Source organism: Mobula birostris, chromosome 11 (assembly GCF_030028105.1).
Source record: "Mobula birostris isolate sMobBir1 chromosome 11, sMobBir1.hap1, whole genome shotgun sequence".
NCBI classification, from domain to species: Eukaryota; Metazoa; Chordata; class Chondrichthyes; order Myliobatiformes; family Myliobatidae; genus Mobula; species Mobula birostris.
Window position 1 is genome coordinate 4,392,616 of NC_092380.1, and position 24,753 is coordinate 4,417,368.

General features: G+C 44.8%; 1 long non-coding RNA gene across 1 annotated transcript; it reads right to left on the reverse strand.

Annotated features, from left to right (window-relative positions):
* Window positions 1-8,103: 8,103 nt before the first annotated feature.
* Window positions 8,104-22,739, reverse strand: LOC140204759 (uncharacterized). The gene is made up of 3 exons (XR_011887701.1): window positions 22,670-22,739; window positions 21,308-21,353; window positions 8,104-8,144 (listed from the first exon to the last, which is right to left on the reverse strand). It is a non-coding gene; the product is annotated as an uncharacterized lncRNA (long non-coding RNA).
* Window positions 22,740-24,753: the final 2,014 nt, after the last annotated feature.

Sequence of the window (24,753 nt, forward strand, 5' to 3'; positions counted from 1 at the left end):
CTGAATTTCTGAGTTTCTATTTTATATAGAATATTTTGTGAGAACTGCGTAGTTTCTTGTAAGTTGGCACATGCAGCATACATTGGAATGTGATGCAACCTATTGTGGTTCAGGAGGCAGTTTGACCCATCCTGGCAATCCTATCTCTGCCATTTTCCCTGCAACTTGTTTTCTCGTGCCTGCCACCTTTTTGAATTCACTGACACTAAAGAGGAATTTACGGTAAAGATCTGAATCCTTGGTACCGGTGGAAGCTGGAGCTCGTGTCTCTTCTACCCAAAACCAGCTGATATTTTTGAGAAGAAATATCCTCATGAAATTGGCAGCAAGTTTCATCCCTTTGGGGCTGCCTTCGCTTGTCAGGCCTTTGTGGTGTGGGTCACTATGACGTTGGAAGTGTGATCGTGTGGTTCAGTGACACTTATCAGTTAATGGTGATTGTAGCAGCTACCAGTGGGGGTTGCGGGGGGGGGCGGGATTGATCCTATGTGATGCAGTTTCCAATCCAAGCCAGTAACAAGATCCCACAGTCAAGGAATCAGCTGGCCCGTGGTGTAGTGGCATCTGCACCGGACCTCAAGGCAAGTAGGCCTGAGTTCGAATCCAGCCGGTTCCTTGCACGCTTTCCATCAGTGCTGGGTTGAGCGTTGAGCTGGCAATTGGCCTTGTTTTTTTTAAAAAAAACACACACAAACAAATACTAAGGAACGGCAGGGTTGCTGCCCGATGCGCCATGAGGCACGGAGAGGAACAACAAAGTCAAAAAATATGTTCAATCTTTTATTAAGAAACTAGACCAATAGTCTTGAAGCAATTAAAAGCTAATGAAACTAAAATTAGCAATATAACAAAATAGTGTTAGCATAATAGAAGTACTTGCGCTTTCTTCAATGTATTTAAGCAGACTTAACTGATTTTAAATGTAATTAAGTGGTCAACAAAAAAAAAAGGTACCGCCCCCTAGCTCAGTCCCTTAGCTCTCCACAAAACTAAACTACCCTAAAGTTCAAAGCATGAATGGGAGGGTGGCACACTAGTGTAGTGGTTAGCATGACGCTTCACAGTACGGGCGACCTGGGTTCAATTTCTGCCGCTGTCTGTTAGGAGTTTGTACTTTCTCCCTGTGAACGTGTGGGTTTCCTCTGGGTGCTCTGGTTTCCTCCCACAGTCCGAGGATCTGGTGATTGGTAGGTTAATCGGTCGTTGTAAATTGTCCTGTGGTTTGGCTACGGTTAAATTGGTGGCAGCTGGGCAGCTCAAAGGGCAGGAAGGGTCTATTCTGCACAGCATCTCAAAAAAAAATTTAAAAAAACGTAACAAACTCTAATCTAATCTAAACTCTTCACTTCTACGCCCCTTCTCATGTGAATAACTACCCATATTAAATGCGCAACACAAAATGCAATACAGATCAAAAACAGATACGTGTCTCCTACAGTGACACAGAAGGATAAATATTAGTCCAATCGAAGGCATCTCCTCACCCCTTCAAGGGTTTAATTTTAACATCTTTATCAAGATGTCCAACACCTCGGACAATGGTGCTGTCCATTGGTGGTGCAATTGAACTTTGGACCCGAGTTCACGTGATTTGCCATTGTTTCATTGTGTCACATGTACCAAGATGCTGTGAAATGCCAGCAGTGTGCATGTGATTAGAATCGGCTTTATTACAACTAGCATATGCTGTAGCACCTGTACGGTACAATGCATAAAAATTTCTATACAGATAAATTATCTACTAATGCAAAAAGTTTGAAAAACAAAGATCTTGAAATGTTGCAGATACAGCATGAATACCTGACCCATGCCCAATGGGACCTGAATCCATGGATAAGTTCAGAGTAAATGTTATTATCAAAGTATACATGTCACCACATACAGCCCTGAGATTAATTTTCCTGTGGGCATACTCAGCAAAGCTAGAGAATAGTAACTATAACAGGATCACTGAAAGATCAACCAGAGCGCAGACAACAACAAACTGCAAATGCAGATATAAATAGCACTAAATAACAAGAACCTGAGATAGTGTCCTTAAAAAGTGTGATCATTGGTTGTGGGAACATCTCAAAGATGGGGCAAGTGAATTTGAGTGTAGTTGTCCCCTCTCATTCAAGAGCCTGATGGTTGAGGGGTAGTAATTGTCTTATTGGGAAATAGTTTCTCTATCTTGTCTCTTTGAAAGCCAAACTGTCACTCAAAGACTTGTTGTTTCACTTGCAGAATTGAAAAGACAGTAGTTCAAGATTGTTTAATGGTTCCTGTACACAAGTGTAAGGTGAACAAAATAATTGTTACTCTGGATCTGATACAGCGCAAAAAAAAACCCATTAAAGATAAAGAAATAATAATAAAAAATCTAAATACACAAGATAGCTTATATACATAGATTGATAAAGTGATGCTAGGTACAGGTGTGTCTGTGCATAAGGTGACTGACAGGAAATGATAAAGTAGTGGCGGTTGGGGGTATGGAGGGGTGGGTCAGTGGGTGGAGGTGTTGATCAGCCTTACTGCTTGGGGAAAGGAACTTTGAGTCTGGTGGTCCTGGTGTGGATGCTATGTAGTCTCCTCCCTGATGGGAGTGGGGCAAACAGTTGGTGAGTAGGGTGGGTGGGATCCTTCATGGTGTTACTGGCCCTTTTCCGGCACCTTTCTGTACATATGTCCTTGATGGTGGGGTGGGTTGGCTGGTGACGGTGATACATTGGGCAGTTTTCACTTCCTGTTGTAGAACCTTCCTGTTTGTTGCCATGCAGTTTCCACACCATATAGTGACGCAGCTTGTTAGAATGCTCTCTACTGTGCATCTGTAGAATGATGTGCAAAGTCCAGTTCCCTTCAGCCTCTTCAGAAAGTAGAGACATTGGTGAGCTTTCCTGACTGTATAGGATGTGTTCAGGGACCATGTGTGTGATGTGCACTCCCAGGAGTTTGAAACTGATTTCAGTTCCCACTGCCGTGACACCGATGTTTATCCCTGTATATTGTTTAATGCAAATTAGGGTAGTCAACTTCAGACTCCTGGGTGTTACTATTTTGAGCGACTTGTCCTGAACCCAGCGTGTAAATACTATTGCGACGAAAACACGGCAGCATCTCTACTTCCTTAAGAGTCTGCAAAGATGCAGCTTTCACAAACGTCCATAGATGTGTAGTGGAGAGTGTATTGACTGGCTGCATCTCAGTTATGTGCAGACCCCTGATGCGGGGGGAGGCAGTGCCTGTCTCAATATTGGGCACACGTAGACTCCTGACACGGGGGGAGGCAATGCCTGTCACAATATTGGATACATACAGACTCCTGACTCTGGGGGAGGCCATGCCTGTGACAATCAAGATGTTCAGTCCCAATATCAAAATCCACCAAATCTGCAGGCTCGGAGTGGCCATGTTGGGCAGGTTCAATCCTGCCTCCAAACAGATCTGTTGGTATTGGATTATTACTGTAAAATATCTCAAGATACAGTGAATAGGTTGCCTTGTATACTGTCATGCAGATCAAATACTTACACAGTGTATTGTGCTAGAATAAGGTAAAATAAGAACATAGAGTACAGCACAAAGACAGGCCCTTTGGCGCACAATGTTGTACCAAACCAGCTAAAAAAAAATAAATTGGGGGGGAAACCCCCAAAACGAATCCCTCTGACCTACACAATGTCCATCTTTCTCATATTCATGTGTCTATCTCAATGTCTTGTAAAAGCCTCCAATGCATTTGTCTCTACCACCATACCAGGCAGAACATTCCAGGCGTCCACCACTCTTGAGTTTTAAAAAAAACAACAACTTCCCCCTCACATTCCCCTCTAACCTACCTCCCTCACCTTCAATAGACAATAGGTACAGGAGTAGGCCATTTGGCCCTTTGAGCCAGCACCGCCATTCACTGTGATCATGGCTGATCATCCACAATCAGTATCCAGTTCCTGCCTTATCCCCATAACTTTTGATTCCGCTATCTTTAAGAGCTCTATCCATCTCTTTCTTGAAAGCATCCAGAGACTTGGCCTCCACAGCCTTCTGGGGCAGAGCATTCCATATATCCACCACTCTCTGGGTGAAAAAGTTTTTCCTCAACTCTGTTCTAAATGGCCTACCCCTAATTCTTAAACTGTGGCCTCTGGTTCTGGACTCCCCCAACATCGGGAACATGTTTCCTGCCTCTAGCGTGTCCAATCCCTTAATAATCTTATATGTTTCAATCAGATCCCCTCTCATCCTTCTAAATTCCAGAGTATACAAGCCCAGTTGCTCCAATCTTTCGACATATGACAGTCCCACCATCCTGGGAATTAACCTTGTGAACCTACGCTGCACTCCCTCAATAGTAAGAATGTCCTTCCTCAAATTTGGAGACCAAAACTGCACACAGTATTCCAGGAGTGGTCTCACCAGGGCCCTGTTCAGCTGCAGAAGGACCTCTTTGCTCTTATACTCAATTCCCCTTGTTATGAAGGCCAGCATGCCATTAGCTTTCTTCATTGCCTGCTGTACTTGCATGCTTGCTTTCAGTGACTGATGTACAAGAACACCTAGTGCATGCCCTCTGGTATTAGATGCTTCTACCCTGGCTAAAAGATGCTCCCTGTCTACTCTTTCTCTGCCTCGCATAATCTTATAAACCTTGATCGGATCTCCACTCAGCCTCTGCCGCTCCAGAAAAAACAGCCCAAGTTTGTTCAGCCTCTTGTGATTGCACATGACAACACAGCATAAGATGTAAAAGCTATCAAAAGAGTACAGTGAAATAATAAAGGGCAAAATCATAATGAGGTAGATCGTGAGGCCAAGAGTTCATCTTAATGGACAAGAGGTCTGTTCAAGCATTTGATATCAGTGGGATGGACCTGTCCTTCAGCCTGGTGATATGTGCTTTCTGACTTTCATATGTTCTGCCTGACTGGGGGAAGGAAGAAGAGTAAATGCCCAGGATGGCTGGAGTTTTTGATGATGTTGGCTGCTTTACTGAGGCAGTGGGGTTTGGCATTTAGTGTTTTGGTCCTGGTATTAGTATTGGGTTATCATTGTCACGTGCTGAATGGAGAGCTTGCCTTGCATACTGTTCACACAGATCAGATCATTACACAGTGCATTGAGGTAGAACAAGGTAAAACAGTAACAGAATAGAGTGTCACAATTACAGAGAAAATGCAATGCAGGTAAATGATAAAGTGCAAGATCATAATGAGGTGAATTGTGAGGTTGGGTGTGGTCCTCCAGTACGGAAGCCAGGACAGTATGATGTAGAGAGCGAGCTGTTGTCCATGTAGCAGGCTTCCCTCTCCATGCAGCCGATGAACCCAAAGGAACGGCAGGGACCAATACAGTTTGGCACCTACGGCGTTGCAGGAGCTGCTGGTCAACGTGCGACTGCCTTAGGGGCTCCAGCTCCGGATTTTTCCCTCAGGGCTTACTCCTGAAGCTTTCCCCAAGGCAGTGGAGGTTTGAGATCAGAGTTTCCCTTCTGCTAGATGAGCTGCCGACCAGCTCCATCTGTCCAAAGTGACCGGCTTTAAGGCACCAGTAACCCGCCTTTGCCCCTTCTCCTGTCAGTAGAAACAGATCCACCAGGCTTAGCAGCTAAGCCACACCCCTTAAATGCCCTTTGATATGTGTTATTAAGGGCAGGAGCTCAAATGAGAGAAATGGGCAGTCGATGATTCAAGACTCTTAATCTGGACTGTACAATCTAGATGAAATTTCCTGGACCTGAAATCTTGACTGTATATTTCCATCCACAGATGCAGCCTGATCTGCTGAGTTCCTCAAAGTTTTTGCTCGATTCCAATATCTACAGTCTTACTTCTCCGCTTTAAGGGCTGATAATAGGTCATCTGGCTATTTCTAGGGTTTGGAGTCCACACAACCTTCCTCTTAATCTGTTTTTTTAAAAAAATATACTTTATTTATATAAAAAAATATATGATATAGAAGCCCAGCCGCAAAAGGAGAAGGGTTGGTCATGGGGCTAGCAACCCCATCATGTAAAAACTCAAAGCTACAAGAAGTTCCAAAGACGTTATGCTAGGAGAGAAAGGATCTTCGAACAAGGGGACAACTTGAAAGACTGGTCCAGGACAGAAGACTCTTGTTGCTATCGGTGGCCTGTGGCCCAGTAGGGGTGATGGGCTTAAGTAACATTGGTGAACCAAATGCATTTTTATTGTAAACCAATAATTTCATCGTCATTGTTACTAATACTAATTCTATTAAAATTTAAAACTGATTTAATTATTTGCATTCAAATTCCCCAGTTCCCAGGTTAGGCTTCAAACACAAATAGATCTATGGTCCAGAATTCTGGCTGTTGCCCAGTAACTTAATTGCTAAGCTTTCAAACTCAATCCCATTACTCTAGGAGGCCGGTAGCTGCTTTGTTTGCCCAGTACCAATCCATACATTTTCCATGTGACATTTCCTGTGTTAGGTGAGCGAATTGGACAGCATGAATTGATATTTTCCTCCTTTTAGTAATAGTTTCAAAGGTTTATTTATTATCAAAGTATGTATGGAGTATATAACTCTGAGATTTGTCTTCTCCAGATAGTCACAAAACAAAGGAAAACTAAGGAAGCCATTTGAGAGAGAAACAGCAAACCCATCCCTCGCCCACACATAAAAAGAAAGGCAACATGATCACCAACCCCCCCAACACCCCCTCCCACAAAAAAATGCAACATGATCAACACCCCAAACCCCAAATCCCCATCTGCTCTCACAAAATGTCACAAGAACATTGACCCCCAAATCCCCCTCTCCCCACACAAAAAAAACAAGAAAGAACAGGCAAAAATATAAAAAACAAAACACTGAAAAATTCCATCATCCAATCTATAAACACAGAATGTTGATAGAAATGCATCAATATTCAGAAACCAAGTCAGTATTTAGTAGATGCAACTTTGGCAGCAATTACAGCCTTGAGTCTGGTTGGGTAGGTCTCTATCTGCTTTGCACATTTGGAGACTGCAATTCCCCCCCCCCCCCATTCTTCTTTACAAAACTGCTCAAGCCCTGTCAGATTGCATTGGGATCATGAGTGAACAGCTCTTTTCAAGTCCAGCCACAAATTCAAAGTTGGATTGTAGACTGGACTCTGACTTGGCCACTCCAGGACATTAACTTTGTTGTTTTTAAGCCATTCCTGTGTTGCTTTGGCTTTATGCTTGGGGTCATTGTCTTGCTGGAAAACAAATCTTCTCCCAAGTCACAGTTCTCTTGTGGATTTTCCTCCAGGATTTCCCTGTGTTTTGTTGCATTCATTTTACCCTCTATCTTCACAAGTCTTTCAGAGCTCGCTGCAGTGAAGCATCCCTACAGCATGATGCAGCCACCACCATGCTTCACAGTAGGGGTGATGTGTATTTGCATTTGTATTTAATCTGATGGTTTTAAAAAAAAAGTTCACTTTTGATTTCATCAATCCATAGAATCTTCTGACAAACTCCTAGGTGAGATTTCATGTAAGTTTTTTTTCAACAATGGCTTTCTCTTTGCCACTCTCCCAAAAAGCTGTGACTGGTGAAGCACCCGGGCAACAGTTGTTGTATGCGCAGTCTCTTCCATCTCAGCTACTGAAGCTTGTGACTCTTCCAGAGTTGTCATAGGTCTCTTGGTGGCCTCCCTCATTAGTCCCCTTCTTGCACGGTCACTCAGTTTTTGTGGACAGCCTGCTCTAGACAGATTTACAGCTGTGCCAAGTTCTTTCCATTTCTTGATGATTAACTTAACTGTGCTCCAAGGGATATTCAGTGACTTGACAATTTTCTTGTATCCATCTCCTGACTTGTGCTTTTCAATAATCTTTTCGCTAAGCTGCTTAGAGTGTTCCTTGTCGACATGGTGTAGTTTTTGCCTGGATACTGACTCACCAGCAGTTGGACCTTCCAGATACAGGTGTATTTTTACTACAATCAATTGAAACACCTTGACTGCACACAGGTCTCCAAAAACAGATCTCCATTTAACTAATTATGTGACTTCTAAACCCAGTTGGCTGCACCAGTGATGATTTGGAGTTTCATAATAAAGGCAGTGAACACTCACGCAGTCAATTATTTTGTGTTTTATATTTGTAATTAATTTAGATCATTTTGTAGGGATTGGTTTTCACTTTGACATGAAAGAGTCTTTTTCTGTTGATCAAAAAAAAAACCAAATTAAACCATTGTGATTCAATGTTGTAAAACAATAAAACATGAAAACTGGTACACCTCCCCAGCATTCCCTCTTCTTTCTTCTTCTTGGGCCCTTGGCTCCCAGTGGGGAATAGGTCATCGATGACCTCCCACCCCCACCATCCTCTGAACAGACATCCCACCCTGCAAAAACTCATTTCGGGGAGGTAGCACCATCAATTTCCGGGAGAGGTGGGATGTCTGCAATATAGTAGCTCCTGAGCAGCTAGCCAGCTAGTTTAAATAACGTTAGCTATGCTAATGAACGAATGACACCTGTTAAACTCACCTCAACATGTCTTTTACAGTCTTAACCCACCATGGGCAATAGAGAAGTCACTGTTGCAAACAGTGCAGCGAGCAACACTGTCATTATTTTTGACCCCTGTTAGGCAGGGGTATACTTTAGTGTAGTCTGGGGTGACGTACGTTTAATATTTTCTTTTTTGGAACATTCAGCCATGGTGCCCCCTCCCCCTCCCCCTCTCCCTAATCTCTCCCTATCTCAAAAAATCAATTTCCAGGATATTGTATATAATTTGCAGGCATAAGGGAGCCACTATCAATATGCGGGAGACGCCCAGAACATCTGGGAGAGGTGGGATGTCTGTCTGAAGTCAATGTTATAGTTGGAGTTCATCAATGTTTCCATAATCGATTGTGTCCACTGCACAGGGGTTTGGCCTCTACAGTTTCACCAGAGTCCTGTTGGCCGGCCATACCCATTTCACAGTGGGGACATAGGGTTGGAGTTTGACAGGCTGTGGCACCCTCGATATCATATTATTCCTGCTCATGTGCATAAAGCTGCTGGTTGAAATATTTGGTACACTACATCTGCCTGGATGAGAGAACATATCCTGTGAGAATTGACTGAGTAAGCCAAGGTCTTTCTCTTCTGGAGCGAAGAAGGATGAGAGGTGACTTGTAGAGAGGTGTGTAAGATGATAAGAGGTGTACAATGGGCTGCCAGCAACCTTTCCCCAAGGAAGTGTCTAATATGAGAGGGCATAATTTTATGGTGATATCTGGGGGGGGGCAGTGGATGTCAGAGATAGATTTTTCACTCAGAGAGTGGTGGGTGCATGGAGTGGAGTGTTAGAGGTAGATACATTAGGGAGATTTAAGAGATTCTTAGATAAGCACATGGATGAAAGAAGAATGGAGAGAAGGGTTGGACTGATCTTGGAGTTGGCTAAAAGGTCAGCACAGGATTGTGGGCTGAAGGGCCTATATTGTGTTGTACTGTTCTATGTTATAACCCTTGGGGATTGAATTGCATCAGAACAACAAGCAGCAAGCAATTCTTGAAATCTCTCCCACTTGAAAATTATTTTTTTATTCCTTATTCTGGCTTTGTCACCCCAATCCTTTATCCGTGGTGATATTTCATTCCCAATCCTTTTTCCCTATGACTTATGCAACAACTTTTTGAGTGACCTCTTATTGACTGCCTTTAGGAATTCTCAAAGTTCAAATAAATAATATTGATAAGGTGAGTTGCAGAGTCCTTGAAATTGAGTCTGTATGTTGTGGGATCGGCTCAGTGTTAAGTTGGGTGAAGCCATCTATGCTGGTTCAGGAGCCTGACGGCTGAGGGGTAATTGCTGTTCCTGAACTGGGAGATGTGGGATCTAAGACTCCTGTGCCCCCTTCCCGAAGGCAGCAGCGAGAAGAGAATACTGCCTGGACGGCTGGGGTCCGTGATGATGGATGCTGCTTCCTTGCGGAAGTGCACAATGATGGGGAGAGCTTCCCCTGTGATGGACTGTTGAATCCACTACCTTTTGTAGGCTCTTCCATTCATGGGAGCTGATTTTTCCATACCAGCCATGATGTGACCAGTCAGAATACTCTCCACTGCTAGTTTTTCCTCATCTTTCTGATTGTTACAACCAAGACTCTAGGTTTTCTGTTGACTCTACCTAGTCATAGAGGATTTTGGAAGTATCCTGTTAAAGTTCTCTTGATAACAAAGTCCAGCTCTTTCCCAACTTTGGGCATAGATATAGGAGATCAGAGATAAAAGAGATTGGAGATATAGGAGATCAGAGGCGAGAGATTTAAAGGGAGACCAAGGGCAGCGTTTTCACGCGGAGGCGTGGCACGTATTTGGAATGAACTGCCAGAAGCAGTGGTTGAGGTAGGCACATTAGCAATGTTTAAAAGTCATAGAGTTGTCTTAGGAAATCAGCATCCATCATCAGAGCTCGCCACACCCAGGCCATGCTCTCTTCTCACTGCTGCCATCAGGTAGAAGGTACTAAAGCCTCAGGACTCGCACCACCAGGTTCAAGAACAGTTACTACCCTCAACTGTCAGGCTCTTTTTAGAAGGGGTTAACTACACTCACTTGCCCCATCATTAACATGTTCCCACAACCAATGATCTCACTTTAAGGACCCTTTACCTCATTAGCAAGAGCCGAGCTGAAAGGGTGCGAGCCCAAGCCCGAGGATGAGGAACAGCCTGAGGTTTGGACGATTTAAGCAACGAGCCAGACTGAAATTGTTGGGGTGTTGGGGCTGGTTTGGCTCGCTGCTCTGCAGGGTTTGCTCACTTCCATGCTGGACTGAAACCTTCTGAATCGGCTGCAGTTGTGAACTTCAGTTCTGAGTGCTGCTTACTTGCTTTATTGCTTCCACGATTTGTTTTTTTCTCTCTGCACACTGAAAATTCTATGACCTTCTTTTGTTTTTAATAGGATCTATTGGGTTTCTTGGTTTCATGACTGCCAGTAAGAAGATGAATCTCAAGGTTGTATAAAGTATACATAGTTTGATAATAAATATACTTTGATCTTTGAACCATCTGATGTTCTCGTTATTTATTGCTATTTATTTATAGTTTGTCTTCTGCTCTTTAGTTGATTTTTCATTGATCCTGTTATAGTAACAATTCTATTGATTTGTTGAGTAAGCCCACAGGAAAATGAATCTCATGGTTGTATATGGTGACATGTATGTATTTTGATAGTAAAATTTACTTTGAAATTCTGTACTTTGTACTTTGATATGTATGTGGATTGGAGAGGTTTGGAGGGCTATAGCCAAATGCAGGCAGATGGAAGTAGCTCATTGGACAACACATTTGGCATAGATGAGTTAGATGGGAGTAGCCCATTGGTCAACACAGTCGGTACGGATGCATTAGATAGATGGGAGTAGCTCATTGGACAACACAGTTGACATGGATAAGATAGATGGGAGGAACTCATTGGACCCCATAGATTAGATGAGTTGAGCTGAAGACTGTCTCCTTGCTGTTTGACTCTATGGTTTAAATTTTGACACCATTCTTTACCCTCTACCTGGATAATATTTAGCTCATTTTAGTCTAGTTACATTTAATTCATTTCAATTCACTGAGACTGCCCGAAAATCCTGGGAAATTTTCTAAGATGGCTACTATTCCACGCCAGTGTTGGCCCAATGGATACCCTGACCCAAAATGTTGCATCGCACTTTAGTTTTACCTACGTTTGGCCTGGCTTCCTTTGGAATTGCTAGCCTACTCTTCCATAGTCATAGTCATAGTCATACTTTATTGATCCCGAGGGAAATTGGTTTTCATTACAGTTGCACCATAAATAATAAATAGTAATAAAACCATAAATTGTTAAATAGTAATACGTAAATTGTGCCAGGAAATAAGTCCAGGACCAGCCTATTGGCTCAGGGTGTCTGACCCTCCAAGGGAGGAGTTGTAAAGTTTGATCGCCACAGGCAGGAATGACTTCCTATGACGCTCTGTGTTGCATCTTGGAGGAATGAGTCTCTGGCTGAATGTACTCCTGTGCCCACCCAGTACATTATGTAGTGGATGGGAGACATTGTCCAAGATGGCATGCAACTTGGACAGCATCCTATTTTCAGACAGCACCGTCAGAGAGTCCAGTTCCATCCCCACAACATCACTGACCTTACGAATGAGTTTGATGATTCTGTTGGTGTCTGCTACCCTCAGCCTGCTGCCCCAGCACACAACAGCAAACATGATAGCACTGGCCACCACAGACTCGTAGAACATTCTACCGCTAGGATCATGCCTGTTGTTTATCGCAGCAAGCAAATCCCGTAGTGTGGAAATTCTGTTGAGAATTCATGGAAGTGAGGAAGGCAGCAGTTCAAAGTTCAATGTAAATTTATTATCAAAGTGCACAGTATGTCACCACATACCACCCTAAGATTCATTTTCTTGCAGACATTCACATTAGAACACAGAAATACAATGGAATCAATGAAAAATTACACACAAAGACTGACGAACAACCGATGTGCAAAAGTAGACAAACTCTGTAAATACAAAACTAAAAATGATAATAATAAGTAAATAATATTGAGGACGCGAGTTATAGAGTCCTTGATCAGTTGTGGAGTCAGTTGAGTGTTGGGGCGAGTGATGTGGTCTAAGCTGCTTCACATGCTCAATGACTGAGGGCCAATAACTGTTACTGAGCCTGATGGTGTGGGACCTGAGGCACCTCCTTCCCGATGGCATCAGCGAGAAGAGATCACGGCCTGGATGGTGGGGGTCCCTGGTCTCTGTGGTCTCTGACCTCCCCAGCACAGGCAAGGGTGCTCGGGGCAGCAGAACAACTGGGACCTGAACCACGGTGACACCCTGGTTTCAGCTGGGACATCCGTGTGCATGTGTCTATATATAGAACACATCACCTATCTGGCAACGAGTTGCAGACACGGATCTAATTAGAGAGTTGGGTGTTTTAAATATAGAAAGATGAATATCAGGGAATTGTAATGAAGAGTTAAGATGGTTTCAGGGCTGAATCAGCTGTTCTTGTGACCACTTGGGGTATGGTAGCATTGTGGTTTAATGAACCTAAGGCCAGAGTTAATTTTTGAGGCATGTTTAAATCTCTCTCATGGCAGCTACAAATATACATTGATTTTGTTGAATAAGCACAAATTTAAAAAAAAAGCTGGTATAAATAATGATCACAAAATGACTGGATTTGTTTTAAAAAAAATCCTCCTCATAGAGGATACAGGCCCTTCGGCCCAACTGGTCTGTACTGCCCCTAGTGCCCACTGAGCAAGTCCCGTTTGCCGGTGTTCAACCCATATCCCAAACCTTTCCTGTCCAGGCGCTATAGAGTCACAGAGTGGGCCGGCACAGTAGCACAGTGGTTAGCACGACGTTTCACAGTAACAACGACCCAGGTTCAATTCTTGCCGCTGTCTGTTAGGAGTTTGTATGTTCTCCCCTGTGAATCTGTGGGGTTTCCACCAGCTGCCCTGATCTCCTCCCAGAGTCCAAAGGTGTGCCAGCCGGTAGGTCAATTGGTCATTGTGAATTGTCCCCTGATTAGGCGAGGGTTAAATAGCTGGGTTGCAGGGCAGTGTGACTCAAAGGGCTGGAAGGGCCGTTTCTACACTGTATCTCAATCAAACAATCATCCAATAAATAAATAAACAGATAATTAAAATTAATTAACTGACTCATTAATTAATTCATTGATGGATTAATACGGCATGGGATAGACCCATCTGGAAAAGCCCCATGACTCTTCGTTTAACTACTTCTGTGAAGATCGGTGTCTCAAAAGGAGCCTCACTTTCCCAGCGCAGCACTGGGGTTCCCTGGAACGGGGTTCAGACCTGTCCTCAGGGGATCAGTCTGCCACTGCTCACTAATTGATCCAGAGCTATAGCGCTGTGCAGTGTAGGAACGGGCCTCTCAGCCCACGCCTCCATACTATCTTTCTGCCTACCGACACTAACCCCATTTGCCCACAGTAGGACCATATCCTTCTGCACCTTACCAAGGTTGGCACGGTAATGTAAAGGCTGGCATAGCGCTAAACGGCACCGGCTGTCTGGGTCCAGTTCCCGTCGCTGTCTGCAAGGAGTCTGTACGTTCTCCTTGTGACTGCGTGGGTTTCCTCAGGGTGCTCTGGTTTCCTCCTACATTGCAAAGACATATGGAGAGACAGAACTCGACGCTTGGACAATGATATAGGTATCGGAGCAGATTGTCAGAGTGTTGGGGACCGAGGTGAGGCTCAGATGGGTTCAGCTTGCTGCGCTGAACTAAGGGTCTGGAGACGGACTCTCTTTGTGGACTTCAGTTCAGAACGCTATTTGATTGTGTTTACTGTTGGCATGATTTGTTTTTTACCTCTTTGCACATTGGGTGCTTGGCAATCTTTTCTTAATGTCTGGAGACAAATAGTTTTGTTAGGAGACAAATTTCAGGATTGTATAATGTATACATACTTCGGTAATAAATGGACTTTGAACTTTGACTTGTAAGTTGAGAAGTTGAGAGTATGTTATGGTGGTGCTGGAAGAATGGCGACACTTGCCAGAATATCTTTGAAATCTGTTGGTCGTTGGTGCGAATGACACATTTCACTGGATGTTTTGATAGGCATGTAACGAATTAACACGTGTCAGGTTAGGAAAAGGGGAAGTACAATGGGCTCTAGGTGTTCTTGTACATCAGGCACTGAAAGCAAGCATGCAGGTACAGCAGGCACTGAAGAAAGCTAATGGCATGCTGGCCTTCATTAACGAGGGGAGTTGAGTATAGGAGCAAAGAGGTCCTTCTGCAGTTGTACAGGGCCCTGGTGAGACCACTCCTGGAGTATTGTGTACAGTTTTGGTCTCCAAATTTGAGGAAGGACATTCTAGCTATTGAGGGAGTGCAGCGTAGGTTCACGAGGTTAATTCCCGGGATGGAAGGACTGTCATATGTTGAAAGATTGGAGCGACTGGGGTTGTATACACTGGAATTTAGAAGGATGAGAGGGGATCTTATTGAAACATATAAGATTATTAAGGGATTGGACACGCTAGAGGCAGGAAACATGTTCCCGATGTTGGGGGAGTCCAGAACCAGAGGCCACAGTTTAAGAATGAGGGATAGACAATTTAGAAAAGAGTTGAGGAAAAACTTTTACACAGAGCGTTGTGGTTCTGTGGAATGCTCTGCCTCAGAAGGTAGTGGAGGCCAATTCTCTGGATTCTTTCAAGAAAGAGTTAGACAGAGCTCTTAAAGATAGCGGAGTGAAGGGATATGGGGAGAAGGCAGGAAAAGGGTACTGATTGTGGATGATCAGCCATGATCACAGTGAATGGTGGTGCTGGCTCGAAGGGCTGAATGGCCTACTCCTGCACCTATTGGCTATTGCCTAAGGAGGTGGTGCAGGAGGGAGGTCTTCAGATTTTTGGATCACCGGGCTCTCTTCCAGGGAAGGTGGGACCTGTACAGAAAGGACGGTTTGCACCTGAACTGGAGGGGGACTAATATCCTCGCGGGAAGGTTAGCTAGGGGTGGGGGTGGTGGGTTTAGACTAGAACTTCAGGGAGCTGGGGACCAGAGCACCGGAACAGATAGTAGAGTGGCTGGTGAGAAGGACGTTGTTAAGCCTACATACAAGGTCAGGAATCAAAAGGTTGAGCATGGTGAGGTTAATGTTCTGAGCTGCATGTATTTCAACGCAGGGAGTATTTTATTTATTTATTCAGGTACAGCACGGCATAGGCTCTCAAGCAATCCCTCAATTTAACCCTGGCCTAATCATGGGACAATTTACAATGACCAATTAATGTACCATCCAGAACATCTTTGGACTGTGGGAGGAAACTGGGGCACCCAGTGGAAACCCACGTGGTCACAGGGAGAACGTATAAACTCCTGAACGTACCTGTCCAAGTGTTACAGAGTCATAGAGCAACACAACATGGAAGCAGGCCATTTGGCCCAACTAGCCCATGGTAACCACGGTGCACACAGAACTAGTGCCATTTGACTGCATTTGGCCCATATCCCTGTAGACCCTTGTAACAGGGTTTACAATGAGAGAATCAATAATTGAGACTAAAAGAGGTGCATGAGAAATCTTGGAGTTTCTACCATGATGGGGGAAGTTGTTTTCTTTTGAAAGTTGTTATTGTGACTTCTGTTTCGTTCTTACAACAAAAATGAGACTGAACTCACTGGATGGAAGACAAGTACGTTTCTAGGGACGTTCTCCACACTGTTGGACAATCATCCACAATCTGATTGAATGGTCGGATTGGGTGATATATGCCTACTCCTTTAAATTTTCTACAGAATGCTTTGGGAAGAGTCCACACCTTTAATATCGACACAAAACTAATGCTTATCGTATTATTCCTGAGAAATAGTTGTCAATTTGCACACAGCAAGATCCCACAAATCGTAGTCCTGAAACTGCCACATAATCTGCTTCAGGTCCGTAGCTCCGTGAAAGTGGCTGCACAGGTCGCTAGGTGGTTAATAAGGCTTACGGAATGCTTGCTTTCATTAGTCAAAATATTGAGTTCAAAAGTCAGGAGATTATGTTGGAACTGGTTAGGCTACATCTGGAGTATTGCATACAGTTCTGGTAACTCCACTATAGGAAGGATGTTGAGGCTTTGGAGAGGCTGCAGGAGAGGTTTACCAGGATGTTGCCTGGTTTAGAGGGCATGTCCCATCATTTAGAGTTGGTCACGTGGCCAAGTGGTTAAGGCATTCGTCTAGTGATCTGAAGGTCTCCAGTTCAAGCCTCAGCTGAGGTAGCGTGCTTGTGCCCTTGAGCAAGGCACTTAATCACACATTGCTCTAGTCTGTGTGAGGAGTGGCGCCCCACACAGACTTCCAATCTGCGCCTTGTAAGGCATGAAAATGCCCGACGCAGGCCTCTCATGGTCTGAGTCAATGTTCCCCCTCCCCCCATCATGACAGGCTTGAGAAACTTGGATTAATTTCTTTTGAGTGCCGAAGGCTGGGGGGAGATCTGATAGAGGTTTACAGGATTATGAGAAGCAGAGATAGAGTATCTTTTTCCCAGGATAGAAATGTCTAACTCTCAATATTCCCAGATTTCAGTGCTTTAAAAGGGATAGAGAGGGGGGAGAAAGGGGAGGAGGGGTGGCATTAGTGGTCAGGGATACTATTACAGCTACAGAAAGGGTGAGTAATGTAGCAGGATCCTCTTTTGAATCAGTATGGGTGGAAGTCAGGAACAGGGAGGGAGTCTATAGGCCCCTGGTAGCAGTAGAGATACAGAGGAGCAGATTGGGAGGCAGATTTTGGAAAGGTGCAAAAATAACAGGGTTGTTATCATGGGTGACTTTAACTTCCCTAATATTGATTGGCACCTGATTAATTCTAAGGGTTCAGATGGGGCAGAGTTTATTATGTGTGTCCAGGACGGATTCCTGTCACAGTATGTGGACAGGCCGACGAGGGGGAATGCCATACTAGATCTAGTACTAGGTAATGAGTGGGCACGTGGTCAAGTGGTTAAGGCTTTGGACTAGCGACCTGAAGGTCATGAGTTTGAGCCCCAGCTGAGGGAATGTGTTGTGTCCTTGAGCAAGGCACTTAATCACACAGTGCTCTACGATGACACTGGTGCCAAGCTGTATGGGTCCTAATGTCCTTCCCTTGGACAACATTGGTGTCGTGGAGAGGGGAGACTTGCAGCATGGGCAACTGCTGGTCTTCCATACAACCTTGCCCAGAACTGCACCTTGGAGAGTGAAGACTTTCCAGGCGCAGATCCATGGTCTTGCAAGACTAACGGATGCCTAAAAAAAAAACTAGGTAATGAACCGGGTCAGGTCACAGATCTCTCAGTGGGTGAGCATCTGGGGGACAGTGACCACCGCTCCCTGGCCTTTAGCATTATCATGGAGAAGGATAGAATCAGAGAGGACAGGAAAATTTTTAATTGGGGAAGGGCAAATTATGAGGCTATAAGGCAAGAACTTGCGGGTGTGAATTGGGATGATGTTTTTGCAGGGAAATATACTATGGACATGTGGTTGATGTTTAGAGATCTCTTGCAGGATGTTAGGGATAAATATGTCCTGGTGAGGAAGATAAAGAACGGTAGGGTGAAGGAACCATGGGTGACAAGTGAGGTGGAAAATCTAGTCAGGTGGAAGAAGGCAGCATACATGAGGTTTAGGAAGCAAGGATCAGATGGGTCTATTGAGGGATATAGGGAAGAAGAAAGGAGCTTTAGAAGGGGCTGAGAAGAGCAAGAAGGGGGCATGAGAAGGCCTTGATGAGTAGGGTAAAGGAAAACCCCAAAGCATTCTTCAATTATGTGAAGGAAAAAAGGATGACAGGAGTGAAGGTAGGACTGATTAGAGATAAAGGTGGGAAGATGTGCCTGTAGGCTGTGGAAGTGAGCAAGGTCCTCAATGAATACTTCTCTTCAGTATTCACCAATGAGAGGGAACTTGATGATGGTGAGGACAATATGAGTGAGGTTGATGTTCTGGAGCATGTTGATATTAAGGGAGAGGAGGTGTTGGAGTTGTTAAAATACATTAGGATGGATAAATCCCCGGGGCCTGATGGAATATTCCCCAGGCTGCTCCACGAGGCAAGGGAAGAGATTGCTGAGCCTCTGGCTAGGATCTTTATGTCCTCATTGTCCATGGGAATGGTACCGGAGGATTGGAGGGAGGTGAATGTTGTCCCCTTGTTCAAAAAAGGTAGTAGGGATAGTCTGGGTAATTATAGACCAGTGAGCCTTACGTCTGTGGTGGGAAAGCTGTTGGAAAAGGTTCTTAGAGATAGGATCTATGGGCATTTAGAGAATCATGGTCTGATCAGGGACAGTCAGCATGGCTTTGTGAAGGGCAGATCATGTCTAACAAGCCTTATAGAGTTCTTTGAGGAGGTGACCAGGCATATAGATGAGGGCAGTGCAGTGGATGTGATCTATATGGATTTTAGTAAGGCATTTGACAAGGTTCCACATGGTAGGCTTATTCAGAAAGTCAGAAGGCATGGGATCCAGGGAAGTTTGGCCAGGTGGATTCAGAAATGGTTTGCCTGCAGAAGGCAGAGGGTTGTGGTGGAGGGAGTACATTCAGATTGGAGGATTATGACTAGTGGTGTCCCAGAAGGATCTGTTCTGGGACCTCTACTTTTCGTGATTTTTATTAACGACCTGGATGTGGGGGTAGAAGGGTGGGTTGGCAAGTTTGCAGATGACACAAAGGTTGGTGGTGTTGTAGATAGTGTAGAGGATTGTCGAAGATTGCAGAGAGACATTGATAGGATGCAGAAGTGGGCTGAGAAGTAGCAGATGGAGTTCAACCCGGAGAAGTGTGAGGTGGTACACTTTGGAAGGACAAACTCCAAGGCAGGGTACAAAGTAAATGGAGGATACTTGGTAGTATGGAGGAGCAGAGGGATCTGGGGGTACATGTCCACAGATCCCTGAAAATTGCCTCACAGGTAGATAGGGTAGTTAAGAAAGCTTATAGGGTGTTAGCTTTCATAAGTCGAGGGATAGAGTTTAAGAGTCGCGATGTAATGATGCAGCTCTATAAAACTCTGGTTAGGCCACACTTGGAGTACTGTGTCCAGTTCTGGTTGCCTCACTACAGGAAGGATGTGGAAGCATTGGAAAGGGTACAGAGGAGATTTACCAGGATGCTGCCTGGTTTAGAGAGTATGCATTATGATCAGAGATTAAGGGAGCTAGGGCTTTACTCATTGGAGAGAAGGAGGATGAGAGGAGACATGATAGAGGTGTGCAAGATAATAAGAGGAACAGATAGAGTGGATAGCCAGCACCTCTTCCCCAGGCACCACTGCTCAATACAAGAGGACATGGCTTTAAGGTAAGGGGTGGGAAGTTCAAGGGGGATATTAGAGGAAGGTTTTTTACTCAGAGAGTTGTTGGTGCGTGGAATGCACTGCCTGAGTCAGTGGTGGAGGCAGATACACTAGTGAAGTTTAAGAGACTACTAGACAGGTATATGGAGGAATTTAAGGTGGGGCATTATATGGGAGGCAGGGTTTGAGGGTCAGCACAACATTGTGGGCCAAAGGGCCTGTACTGTGCTGTACTGTTCTATGTTTTATGTTCTAACACCAGAGGGCATGCATCGAAGGTGAGGTGGGTGGGTTCAAAGGGTACGTGAGGGGTAAGTTTTTTACTGAGTGGTGGATGCCTGGTATGGTGATGGAGGCAAATACATCAGTGGTTTTTAAGAGACGTTTAGATAGCCACATGAATGTGAGAAAGATGGAGGGATATGGACATGGTGTAAATTGACTGGGATTAGTTTTGGTTTTTTAAAAATTTACTTTTTGGCTGGTTCGGTACAACATTGTGGGCTGAAGCGCCTGTGCAGTTCTATTTTCTATTTAGTAATGCTAATTATGAGATAAATAAGACCAAAATATATAGGAACAGAATTAGGCCATTCAGCCCATCGAGGCTATTCTATTCAATCATGGTTCAGTCATGCCAGTCCCTCTGGCAGCTCAATTCACCGGCCTGTCTTCAGATCTTCCTTCCAGTGGTCCCTCTAAACACCAGCTGGCAGCGGGCTATATAAACCGGGGCAGGCTCTATTGCTTAGTCTGAGGCCGGATCCACTAGACGGGATTCACAGCCAGGTGGGGAGGAGGAAGTAGGAGTTCGGCCTGGAGTCCTTACCAACCGCCCCCCTTCAAAGTGAGTAACAGTGATTTAACTGTCAAAGCAGACCATTGAGTCCTGCCGAAGGGTCTCGGCCCGAAACGTCGACTGTACTTTTTTTCCATAGAAGCTGCCTGGCCTGCTGAGTTCCTCCAGCATTTTGTGTGTGTTGGCTGAAAGCTTCAGACATCTTTTCATTTGAGAAATTCATTTTATTGCATTAATTTTAATATATTAATATTTAAAAGCCACCCATGCAAATCTGCTCCCTTCACTGGGAAGACCCGCTACAGTCCATTCGGCCCGTCTGTTTCAATACTGAACACAACGTCCAGACGCTCAAGGCACCGAGGTGGCCTGGGGAAATGGGGGTTAAATTCTAAATGAAGACCCGTTTCTGCTGCATGCCGATCGCAAAAGGGATTAAAAATTTAATTCATGGGAATAGATTTGCACTCTTCATTTTTTTTTCGCGGTTCGGTGGGGAAAAGGAAACGAGGGAAAAAAAAAGAGCTCGAGCGTGTGTAGGTTGCATTTTGTCAGTTCCGAGTGGATTCCTGTGAAGGTAACTTGGACCAGGAACGGAATCCATCCATGAAATGTTAACCGTGTTACGTCATTGACTCGCTCTGCCGCAGAATTAGCGGAACTCATAGGCTCTCCTAGTCCAGACAGCAATCGTTCAGCCTACCTTCTTGGAGTTGGCAACATCCTCTTTTGCACTCTCTTATTGTGAGCTAGAGGGAGAGAGAGAGAGAGAGAGAGAGAAAGTATATGTGTGTGTGTGTTGTGTTTGAGTGCACGGTAAATGTCATTAAAACACGCGATACGAACCAAGGGTAAACGTAGGCAGTGCTGAGCCTGTCAGCTAAAACCAAATAGAGAAATTGAGGGATTTGTAGTTTTCTCTTAGGCGCTTTTAGTTTCTCCTGTTGGTGTGGATGTGAGTGCGAATCAGAGAGAGAGAGAGTGTGTGTGTGTGTGTGTGTGTGAGTGTGTGTGAGTGAGTGAGTGTGTGTGTGAGTGAGTGAGAGAGAGAGAGAGAGGGAAAGAGAGAGATACAGAGAGTGTGTGTGTCTGTGTGTGTGTGTGAGTGTGTGTATATGTGTGTGTGTGTGCGAGCGACCAACAGGGAGAATCCTTCCTATCACTTCCCTGTGAAACTGGCGATTTCTACTGAGCAGAGAGCATCATTTGAATCAAATCTTGCGGCCGTAAGTAACCCTCTCTTTCTGTGCCTTGTTTATACGGATGTTGCTTTGTTCGGCGTTTGTTTATTAAATGGGTCGTTTTGTAACGAGGTGCCAGCTCCTCGTCGCGGCAAACAAATGCAAAATAAATTAATAAAGCAAGAATTTGGCAATAAGATATATCACGCAGCTAGAATGAAGCAAGGAAGCAGCTTGCTTTATTTCCCCCATCTGCCAGCTCTTCGGAAGGCTGCATTCTTGAGCACTGCACACCGACAGTGCTCTCTAAGGCAAGGATAATTCCCTTTATAACATTATCAACATGATATTTCTCCCTCCCTCCCCGCCCGCAATTCTTGACTTATACCCTAGTATTATGCAGAGAGACTGACTTATTACGGGTTATTCTGACTACTGTGTGGATTTTAATAGCTGCCACTGGATTTTTTTCCTCTACCTCTCTCTCGGACTAGTAGGCGATTCAGTCTTCGCGAGGCACAGTCTACACAGAGAACTCCCTTTCTGTCTCCTGTGTGCTCGCTTGACCATCTGTAGCATAAATCGCCAAACTGGATAGATAAACCGCTGCCCCGGCAGTCTGCATGGCCATGCATTCGCCGCCGCTTTCCCGCAAAAAACAGATATAAAGCGAAACCAACCATAGATCAGCTAAAAACAGTACACCATTGTAACCACAGCGAAAATCGAGCCTGTCTTTCTGCCCGCTTCCTTCTTTCTGTAGTTGTACCCATTTGTTTCTCTGTAAACAACCACTTTGCCTTTCTGTGGTTACATCTGCCCGTCTAATTCCTTGTCCTCCTCAAATGTATATATTTTTCTATCCATTTATTTATCCAACCTACCCATCTGATTTATCATTCGCGATCTATTCATGCTGCATATTTCTGTTTATGATGCTCTCTTTCCATTTTGTGTTACATCTTTCTTCAACGAGGGGACCGCAGCGCCGCCACTGGTGGGAGGGTGTAAGTGCAGCCGGATAAGTTTCCATTACTGTGGAGCTGCACCGCTCTCCCTCTTGTCTGCCCACCTGCCTCCTCTGTGATCCTTTAACTTGTCCGCAGCTGACTTTGTGATATGCCCTTCCCCTCTATTATTTATTATGGGACTGTTTCTGCATTATACCTTCATTTAACCCCTCCCCCCAAGCCTGATCCGAAGGCTACTACACTTGCTGTAGGTTTCTATGATGCTGCTTGACACGTATCAGAGGTCACGGGGAATGAGGTTAAGGACCATGATGGAATGGCGGAGCAGACTCAATGGGCCGAAAGGTCGAACTTTGCTCCTACATCATATGGTCTTCCTCCATTGATGCTGCCTGACCTGTTGAGTCCTTCCAGCATTTTGTATGTGTTGCTCTGGATTTCCTGCACCTGCAGAATCTCTTGTGTTAATGTTATAGGTTTGCTGTTGTCAGCTATGCCTGTGAGCTGTCTCCTTCTGCACCGTTCTAATGGGAGACCAGCAGTGTAAACGTTAATCTGTAGCTACACTCTCACGGCACTGGGGCGCGCTCACTAGATAGAGACAGGAACTTTTTAACCAAGGCAGAAACGCGAATGTACGTTTAAATCAGATACTGGCTTAAGTCTGAGCATCCTGGTCCAATTCTCCCCAATCTTTCCATCAAACCTTGACTTGCTACGGGAGTTGACGGAAGGACCAAGTTACCTGGTTCACTCTCTGATACCAAGGAGTTATTGGAGATTGGGCAGGTATGTTGCCATTGTAATCGACGTTTTTTTTCCTCTCTTAATCAATTAATCTTCCTGGCCAAAGTGTTAACCCGAAATGTACGGGAGGGCGGTTCAACGTGGCGATACCGTTTCTCACCATCCAGTGTCTGTAGGTGTGGGCAGGGAGCGATGTTCACGGATTCATACCTACCGGTAATCTCACCAGAAGCACCGCAGGAAGGCAGGAGCGCGCGGGCACATACACACGCACGCGCACACGGACATACTCACACTCACCTAGGCATCCAGACAAACAATAACTCCACACACACACACACACACACACAAGCGCACATATACCCCATTATAGCAGTACCGCTCTCCCTCTTGTCTGCCCATCTGCCTCCTCTGTGATCCTTCAACAAGGATTACAACGTACAATATACCCCTAAACATCTAGACAAAAAATAATCCCGAACACACACACACACACACACACACACACACACACACACACACACACACTCACACACACACGGGTACACGTGGTCAAACAGTATATACACGTATTGGTACACATACTCATGTATATCATGTATATAGTTCAAATATTCCCTGACGGATACAAGAAACACACACAAAATGCTGGAGGAACTCAGCGGGCCCCGCAACATTTATGGAAAAAAGTACATTCGACGTTTCGGGCCGAGACCCTTCGGCGGGACTTTTTTCCACAGACGCTGCCTGTCCCGCTGAGTTCCTCCAGCATTTTGTGTCTGTTGCTCTGGATTTTCAGCATCTGCAGATCTTCTCTTGTTTCCGACGGATACCTGCTTGCTCTGAGGCACAGACTGGTCTACATGGAAGATACACACTAGTGCATCTATAGATAATTATTTACAATGAACTAAACGCGTACACAAGCATTCACAAAATGCACAGAAACGTGTCGAAGGGAAAACGCGCAAACACTGAATTGAAGCCACTGGCAAACGGAAGCACAGACGATTTGCCACGATTACATACAGGGACGCGCGCGTGCACACACACACTCACTCTCTCTCTCTCTCACACACACACACACTCACTCTCTCTCTCACACACACACACTCACACACACACACACACACACACTCACTCTCTCTCACACACACACACACTCACTCTCTCTCTCACACACACATACACACTCACACTCACACACTCACACTCACACACACACACACACACACACACACACACACACA